The following is an 8865-nucleotide window of genomic DNA, read 5'->3' on the forward strand; positions in this document are numbered from 1 at the left end:
GGAAAGGAAAAGAGATGGAAGGTGCGGCAGTAGAGGTGGAAGGCATAGGAGTCACACTAGATGTGGAAGGACCGGTTGCATGAGCATCACGCTTTCTCTGAAAATGTTAGCAGCATAGGCTTGAGGAGTATTAGAAGGTGCAAAAGTCGTGGCCTGTTGCAAGGCTAGGCAAGAATCTGTGAAATGCTCAACTGACGTGCAAATGCCACAAACTCCTACAGTAGAAGGTGAAGCTCTTTGATTCGCAGCAAGTTGGTTGACTAAGGTGGTAAGAGCATCAATCTTGGTCTCCAACTTCTTAGTGTATTCGGCAGCTCCTACATCATGAACTCCCCTAATAACAATGGCATCATTTCTTGCACCAAATTGTTGAGAGTTAAAGGTCATGTTCTCAATCAATTGCCTCGCTGCTGCTGGGGTCGAATTACCAAGAGCACCACCACTTGCAGCATCAATCATGCTTTTATCCATATGGTGCAAACCTTCATAAAAATAATGAAGAAGCAGATGCTCGGATATCTGGTGGTGTGGGCAACAAGAACATAAATTCTTGAATCTCTCCCAATATTCGTAGACACTCTCCCCATATTGTTGCTTGCTGCCAGAAATCTCCTTCCTTATGGTTGTAGTTCTGGATGCAGGGAAGAATTTGGCCAAGAACAATCTTTTCAAGTCATCCCAGCTCGAGATGGACCTTGGTGCAAGGTAGTACAGAAAATCTTTTGCATTGCCCTCCAAGGAATGACGAAAAGCTTTCAAGTACACATGATCTTCTTGGACATCTACAGGCTTCATGGTTGAGCCCCTAACATGGAACTAGTCCAGATGCTTACACAGGTCCTCACCTGCAAATGGATTTTTCTCATCAAGTTCAAGGTCTTAAAAGTGGGGATAAAATATTTCAAGTTAAAACAAGCACTGTAGCTACCAGAAAAAAAATTCCACAAGTTAAATGCTAGAATTTGACATTATTCATGTACTATTCACAACTCTAGAAATGACATTGTTCATGCGTTGCGACACTATTCACAATACCACACAAACAACAAGCACACTACACAAAACACACAGAAACATTATCTGATGAGTTCAAATTTTTGCCCTCATTTAATTTTTAAATTTAGGGATTTAATAGAATTTTTGTACTTAAGGATTGATTTTAATTAGGATTTGTGATTATTGGATTTATTGAGTACGTAAGGTAAAAATGGCGTAAAAATTGATTTTAGTTGCAATATTATTGGATATTCTAATATTTGTTAATGCAGCTGGAATTTAATTTGGGTCATGAAAAGTGTGGATTTGAAATATTCAAAGTTACAAAATAAGTCCAAAATCAGAAAATTCTGGAAAAGAAATAGTCAGGAGCTAAATGCACCCCCAATTTTTATTTACACACTGCTCTTGTAAGTGGACCACAAAAACCTGTTCTGCACCCCCCAGCTATTACTAAGTTGCACCCTTCCTACCACTTAAACTCCACTCAACCACATTATGCTATATGGCAATCCCCACCTTTCAAATCAGGCCAACCATATGTTGACATGTGTCATTATCCTTGTAAACACATTTGCACCAATTATACACTACCACATCATCATCTCCTCCATCTCACAGATTTGCACCATCACCATCACCGTCCGCACCAGCAGCCTGTAAGACCCGTGAAAATTAATTAATTAATAAATGCGGGTAGTGTGGGAGCCTTTATGGCATTAAATGTTAATGGGTGTGACATGGAAAAGTACTAGCTTAAGTGGCTGAGAGTACTTAATTATGTGAGAGAACTTGGGTTCAAGTCCTAGGTATGCCATTATATGTTGTTTGATTATTTAAATTTTAATATTATGCATGATTATGTTGTGTGATAATAAGATTATAGAATTATATGAATTGTCATGAAACATGATTGGTTGAATTGGTTATGCACTGGAATGGTGACTGAGTGGTTAAGGGTTCAAACCTTGGTGGCGAAACTCTACAAGTTTTGCCCAAGCGACTCCTTCTCGCCTAGGCGAGAGTTGTAGGAGTTCATTCAGGGTTTAGGATCGAGCAATTCGCTCACTCGACCAAGGTTGGAGTTGAGCGAAATGCAATCTTGCTTAGGCGAGAGCGGCTCCCCTAAGCGAGTCCGCGAGGAAGCCTGTACCATTTTGAGCGCGACTTCTCGTCCAAGCGAGAAGTTTTGAGTTCTGAGCGTTGGATACTCTCGCCTAAGCGAGTTCACGAAGTGGTTTGACACAAATTCTAAGTTTAATTCTCGTTCAAGCGAGGGCTAGGTGTTTTGGGTGCAAGTATGACTCGCTTAGGCGAGAAAAGCTCACCTAAGCGAGATGTGATGGTGAAGTCACTATTGAACGCTCGCTCATGCGAGGTGGGGTGGCTTACGCAAGATTGACGGGCTAGCCTGAGCGAAGAGCTCTAGCTTAAGCGAGTATACTACGAGTTTCGTGTTTGTGGGTGATGTATGGATTGTTTGATTGTGAGTTTCTAAAGTATAGGAATTATATGCTTGTAATTGTGGTGTTTGGGCTTGATGGACTAAGTCCAATAGGGGTTTGGGATGTGCTTGATGGTTGGACGCATGATGGGCATGGAACTAGGTAGTTCTCGTCGGTTGCTAAGTGGCGAGGAGTCCATAGTATGGTGATTACATGCGTCGGACGCACAATGGGCAAGGAACTATCATGTTCCGGTCGACTACTATTGGGCGACGAGTCCATAGTATGGTGATTGCGTGCGTGCCATGGTCCGAGCGAGGAAGGCTTGGATGTTTACTACAGACGAGGAGTCTGTAGGCCAGGACTATGAGCATGATAGGCTCGTAGGATTGGACCACGAATGGGTTAGTTTTGTGGGAGCACAATGAAGTCCTAAGACCTAGTTCATGCATATGACTCATGAAGGACTATGAGATCAGGGATGGTTAATTTGAAAATAATGAAATACTTTAGTGATGTTAGCTTCTTTGGGATGGATGACTTATTTATTTTATGTATTTATATATCCGTTCATAGCTCACCCTATCTGTGTGTGTGTGGCGATGATCGGATAACTTGTTATCCGGGAGCAGATGATTTTGACAGGTGAGCCAGGAGATGCTTAGAGGCGGAGTGCAGGGGCTACCTGGGGCTTTTGAAAGGATTTTCTTTTAAAGAATTTTGATGTAATTTTTAATTATGTGCTTTGGTAGATTTTGTAATAAAGAAATTTCGAATATTTGAACTATGTTACGGTTAAAGTTTCATTTTAATTTTCCCACATTTGGGAATATTCGATTATAAAATGAGGTTTTATTAATATTATCGTGTTTTAATTTATTTTATTTATTCATTTATAATTATTTAAAGTAATATTCCTTAGGGATGTTACACAGCCCACAGATTTGCGTCAACCATGGCTGGGTTTTCACAACGCAAATGAAGCAGAATCTCAACTACGACGCACTCATGAACATCTCCAAGCACCTGCAATCGCGAGCACACAACTTCACGCACCAGTAGATCACCATCGCGCCACCATGGAAGCTCGCACAGCCATAGCAGTACCCACCGCCAGTTATGTCGTCTCCATCTCCACGTGAGTGCAATGCCAACACGAGTCCCATGGCAGTCACCACGACGCAGTAACACCTCCATCACACCTACACCATTTCAGTTCAGTCACGACCATCCATGTAGCGTCGCTGGAAAACAGCAGCAACAACCATCATTGCACCTCCAACTAACAGAAACCATAATTCTGGAGAGAGAAAATGCACTCTGCGACATGTCAGTCTGCTATTGCACAATCAAACTAGTCAAAACTAGTCAAATCTGGTCAATTGGTCAATAGAGCAATCAACTCTGGTCAAATTCTAGTCAATTTTGTAAAAATGGTTAAATAAGAGGGGCATAATTGGAAAATGGACAAAAATTAAGTTGCTAATTAATTAAATAAAGATAAAAGATTTTAGCAACTGAACAGATAAAGTCCAAGTGCAATTGAAGTCTATATAAAGAGGCCTAAGGGAGCAGAAGAGGGACACTTGGCAACTCTCTGGTTTTGGAAAATACCATCATCCACCACATCTCTCATTCTTCCTTTCTTTTTATTTTCTTTCCTTCATCATATTATCATGTATTCCATCAAAGCCAAGGAGGGCTAAGCTTTTAGGGTTGATTTCACTGTAATTTCTTAACTGGATTCTGAAGTTAAATGAATGAATTTATTTGTTCTTTTGATTATTGTTATGGTTTTTGTTTATCTATGTCTTTTACTTCTTAATTGAATAGAAAATAATGATTTTAAATCTACAGGCATGCTAATCATATGAGTTAAAAGGTTTTTAAATTCAATTGAGACTTTACTTTGATTTTATTTAGAAACTTTCATGTGATTAAATAAGTTTTTGCTAATAATTGAGACTATACTTTGATTAATGATAATCACTTTAACTAAAATTGGTCAAGACTTTACTTTGATTAATTAAGTTTTCTATTTGGTAAAGAAACAAAAGAATAGACATGATTAAGCATAGTAAAATTTAATTGCGATTATACTTTGATTAAAATTCTCAATATGGATACTATGGATAATCTAAAACTGATAATTCCAATAAATGAATTAAGACTATACATTGATTGATTTGTAAATCAACAACAATAATTAATTTAACAATAATCTCTAAGATAACCGATGACGAATCCTATTTTGAAAAAGCAGTGGAATTGACCTATTTACTATTATTGTGTTTACGATCTTTTATTTACATGTCATTTATTCTTTACATATCAAAACCCCATATTTTTATAGTTACTAGTTTTAATTGCATTTTTATAAGAATCAAATATCTGAGATCAATTCCGTATTCGTTGAGAGATGACTCAGGGTTATCTTAACCCTAACTAGTTTATTCACTACTAACTTGGCAATACTGAAGTTGCTAAAGTTAAGTAGTGGTAATTTGATCGCCTAACGAGAGTGATATCACTATCACAATGAACATATACCAACTCAACCACACTTGAACGACACAAACACCAACACAATGAACACAAACACACTGAAAAATTTACCTTTGAACAAAACAATTGGTCCCCGACGCTGTACCCCGTAACCAACCAAAGTCGTCTTCCAATGACCAATGTTCTTGTTCAAAGCTTCATTTTCCAAACAAACACAACACCTATAACACAGGCGGTGGGGTTTGGCAGATTCAGTTTTAACACAAAATTACTAAAATCTAATAGTGAAACTTAATTGAACAGAATTCAAAAATTCCATTGAAAATCCACTAACCACGGGTTATTAATTATCTTATCCAATTTACTCTCATGAAACCGGAATTAATCAACTATGAGAAAATTAACACGGCTTCATTATGCCATGAAGCATAACACACATCCTCTTTCAATTTCACATACACAGATATAGCAACTGTGGTAGAACCCAAACTCACTAAGCATGAACAAGGGCCCTGAAAGTGTAGAAAACATGGACCCATGATTAAGCATCACAAATGCTCATTTCATTCAAATTTACGAATTGAAAAGGATGAAGATAAAATAGGAACAAAAGTGCACTACAAAACATCAACCTCATGGTTTCAATTCAATTTCTTCAAGGAATCAATACAAAAGGCTTAGCTAGACATGAAAATGGAGAATACAAGCCCTTCAAAACGGGATTCACAAAAATAGAACATCAAACCCTAACTTGGGTATTATTCAAACGTAAATTCAAGAGGAAAAGAAAATTCTAAAGCTTTAATGGAACGGAAATCGATGCTTGATATAAAAACCGAAAACCCCATACATGGGTGTTGATCCAAATCAATAGAATTCACAAAATGAGATGCCCAAGCTAGAAAATGAGTTCAAAACGTAAAACCCACATTGGGTGTGTCAAATGTGCATAAAAATGGTAAAAACAAGTGCTAAAACTTGAAAAACGAAAGAAGGCACCTCCATGGTCACCCACCAAAGCTTCAAAACGTGAAAATGGAGAATGAAGAAGATGATGGTGGCTGGAAAACCTAAAATTCGCCTCCTATACGTGGTCACATCAAATCTACCACTCAGAATTACAAAAATGTCATTCTGCCACTCAGAATTACAAAAACTCCACTATGGGCAGAAAATACTGGCCCAATGACGTGGACGGGCTGACTGTCATGGTGCACACGTGGCAATCATGTGGAAATCACGTGATAACTCTCTCTTGACCTTCAGATAAATGTCCAAGCTCCAAAATTGTGTCACCCAAATACCTAACAATAATTAAAAACAAAAATTAGGCCAAATAATGTGAAATTAACCCAAATTGGGAATAGTGACCCAATAAAGCCCAACAGATGAAAACACACTAAAGATAAACAATTAAGCACTAAACAACTATCAAATGGGTACATAAAGGCTAGTGGAATGGGGGAAAATAATGACTCATCATCCCTCATTTATTTTCTTAAGGGGGAGAGGTAAAAGTGTGATCTTCTTGGCTTGGAAGGAAAAAGTAAATTTGTTGGCATTGTCATCATGAGTGACTTCCATTGGCATAACATCACACAATACCTGATCCTTGTAATTTCCAATTGAGAAGTTGATGAAGACTTGGTTATCATCTAAGCATTGTAACTTTTCAAAGATAAAAAGATATTAAGTAATATAAGTAATTATACCTTGTTGAGCCCCTAGTGATAATATTTCCAATGAAGGTCCAGGCATAGTTATCATCCGAGTTTTGTAAATTTTCAAAGAGAAAAATATATAAAGTCATGTATAGAAATTGTACCTTGTTCGGCCATCGATGATAAGATTTTCATTAAAGGCTCAGGCTCGGTTATCTTCTATAACTATTCAAAGATAAAAAGATGTAAAGTAATATAAAGTAATTGAGTGTAGTACTTTTAGTCATGTTATAGCTTACTCCCAATTGAGCTTGTATAAATTGAGCGTAGTATATTTTAGTCAAGTTACAACTTCCTCCCAACTAAGTTGGTAATGGTAGTATTTTTATGCTAAGATATAGCCTACTTTGAACTTAGGGAGTATTTTTAAGTCAGGATACATCATGCTCCCAACATGATTGGTAGTATTTTTAAGTTAAGATACAATCTGTTCTGATGTAGGATTAACTTGATTCCTTTTAAGATTAATGAATATGGTTAGAGTTGATTAAGAAAGCCTAGTGAAAATTTCCATTGGACATTAAGATAGCAAGATATCTATATGTGAAGGTGTATTTCACAAGGCTCTAGAGAATAAGAGAAATGGATTGTTTCAAAAACATAAACAAAATAACAAAGAAAATGTAAAAGCCGAATTGAAAACAAGGAGAAGGAAATCATAAAAATAGGAAGACAAAAAAGGAATGAATGTGAGAAGCATGCCACTACAAGGCTAGGCTTGAAGTCATTGAACATTGAAGATGAATGGAAAGTGCCGCCACTTGAGTCTAGGCTCAAGATAAGGCTTAAAAGTTTCACTCCCAAAGGAGGATACACTCACAAATTTGAACACAAAGGTCTTTATAAATTCCAAAATGATTAACCCTTTAACATGTAGTAAAGCTCCCCTTATATAAAAGGGTTTAAGGGTCTTTAAGCAAAAATATATAAGTCCTAAAAGATTACATAGCAAATAGTAAACCCTACATTCTAGAAGGTAGGTTAAGATGGTGCCACAAGATGGTCTTCTAGAGTGGCTTCTTGAACAAAGGTAACAACTTCTCATTTTCATTATTTTTCGTTTTTTTACCATCTCATATCTATTTTTGACGAGATGTTGGATCGCTATTTTTTGTCTCAAAGCTTCTTCATCACCTTCACGAATAAGAAACAAGTAACAAGTTCCCATTTGTTTTCGTTCTTCTACAATCTTCTCATATCTACTTTTTTTCTATCATTTTTGTGTTTGATCGTTATTTTTCTCTTAGATCTACTTATTTTTGTTCTAATATTTTGTTTGATGAATCTTTTGCTTACAGGTCTACTTTTCTTTGTTGCCGACATTGGTTGGATCAAGCTTTTTTTCTCAGATCTGTTGTTCGATGAATATTTTTTACTCATATATACTTTTCTTTTGGGTTATTTTTTGTTCTGACTTCTTCATGACCTTCACGAATAAAAAAAAGGTAACAAATTCTTAATTTTTTTACGTTCTTCTACCATCTTCTCAGATCATCTTTTCTCATTTGTTTTTGTTCTTCTACCATCTTCTCATATCTATTTTTTTTTCAATCATTTTTGTGTTTGATGGTTATTTTTCTGTTAGATCTACCTGTTTTTGTTCTATTATTTTCTTTGATGAATATTTAGCTTTCAGATATACTTTTCTTTGTTGTCGATATTGGTTTGATCGAGTTTTTTTTCTCAGATTTGTTGTTCGATGGATATTTTATTCTCATATCTTATTTTCTTTTGGTTTATTTTTTGCTCTGAGATTCTTAATGAACTTTATGAAGATCATTTGTAAAAGGTTTGATTTTAACTGGAATAAAATCATTCTCCTCTTTTTTTAAAAGTTTTATTTTTTTTTCATTTATGTGTTGTTATTTTTTATGTGGGTTTTTTTTACACATATTAACTTTAACTTTGTTTTTGTTTTCGAGATGAATGAAATCTTCAAGAAGGAAAAAATGAAGATCTCTTCAAAGCCAAAGGCAAGGCTATCAAGCACGAATAACCTTCTTAAAAGGTTTATTTTGCTTCATTTTTATTTTTTAGATCTCAATTTCAAAACTTAATGTTTTTTCTACCATCTTTTTTTTTTCACGGGTAAGATTTTATCAAGATGTGTCTTCAGTTTACCTCTTCTTCTTTTCACATCCATGTCTTCTGTTCTTTCCAGTTTGATTTTCGATTTTCAGTTTGTTTTTTTTATTCAT

The 8865-nt window shown here is 36.0% G+C and overlaps 1 non-coding gene across 1 annotated transcript; it reads left to right on the forward strand.

The window, feature by feature from the left end:
• Window positions 1–517: 517 nt before the first annotated feature.
• On the forward strand, window positions 518–624 carry LOC114170919 (small nucleolar RNA R71). The gene has a single exon (XR_003601272.1). It is a non-coding gene; the product is annotated as a small nucleolar RNA R71 (small nucleolar RNA).
• The last annotated feature ends 8241 nt before the right edge of the window (window positions 625–8865 follow it).

This window comes from Vigna unguiculata, chromosome 11 (assembly GCF_037176805.1).
Source record: "Vigna unguiculata cultivar grain cowpea cultivar isolate G323 ecotype 2 chromosome 11, ASM3717680v1, whole genome shotgun sequence".
Classification (NCBI taxonomy): Eukaryota; Viridiplantae; Streptophyta; class Magnoliopsida; order Fabales; family Fabaceae; genus Vigna; species Vigna unguiculata.